At 37.9% G+C, this 876-nt stretch overlaps 1 protein-coding gene across 4 annotated transcripts in view; it reads right to left on the bottom strand.

Annotated features, from left to right (window-relative positions):
- Positions 1–876, bottom strand: part of F8 (coagulation factor VIII) — a 155,386-nt gene that overhangs the window by 76,734 nt on the left and 77,776 nt on the right. The window lies entirely within an intron of this gene.

Raw genomic sequence — 876 nt, 5'->3', positions numbered from 1 at the left:
TGGGTATGGTGGCATTCACCTTTAATCATAACAATCAAGAGGTAGAGACAGGAGGATCTCTGTGAGTTTGGGTCCAGCCAAGTCTACATAGTGAGTTTCAGAAGGTAAGCCAAGGTATAGTATTTTGAATAAAAATGGCCACCATAGGCCCATATGGAGTGGCACTAATAGGAGCTTTAACCTTGTTGGGAGTAGGTGTGGCTTTGATGGAGGAAGTGTGTGACTAGGAGTTGGACTTTGAAGTTTTAAAAGTCCATGCCAAGACCAGTGTCTCTCTCTTTGCCTGTGGATCAGTATATAGCTCTCAGCTACTTCTCCACCACCATGCCTGCTATGCCTGTTGCTAAGTTTCTCCACCATGATGATAACAGACTAAACCTCTGTAAGAAAGCCCCCCAATTAAATGGTTTCTTTTATAAAGGTTGCTTTTGTCATGGTATCTTTTCATAGCAATAAAACATTGACAAAGACACAAGGCTACATTGTGAGATGCTGTCTCAAAGAAACAAAGAAAAGGAAAAAGAAATGATCTCAAAGGTTATTCAAAGTATATATTTAAGTAATCTATGGTCCCATTAATTCATGTGATAGAATATCATGTAGTCATTCTTCTTTGTTTTATTTTTTTGAGATAGAATCTCTCTATGTTACTCTGACTGTCCTTAAATTCCATATGTAGACAAGGCTGAACTCAAACTCATAGAGATCCATCTGCCCCTGTTTCTGATCCTAAGTGTGGGGATGAGAGATGAAGGAGGATTAAAGACATGTGCAAAGTCCATGCCCATATACAAAGTCCTTCCTTCTTACTTAAGAAGTATTTGGATGATGTAAAATATTTATTACATAATACATAATTGAAGAGGCAGAATTATT

The sequence above is a fragment of the Microtus ochrogaster genome, unplaced genomic scaffold, assembly GCF_000317375.1.
Source record: "Microtus ochrogaster isolate Prairie Vole_2 unplaced genomic scaffold, MicOch1.0 UNK85, whole genome shotgun sequence".
Classification (NCBI taxonomy): Eukaryota; Metazoa; Chordata; class Mammalia; order Rodentia; family Cricetidae; genus Microtus; species Microtus ochrogaster.
The sequence above is the reverse complement of the archived record's forward strand: the minus strand, read 5'-3'. Positions and strand labels throughout refer to the sequence as shown.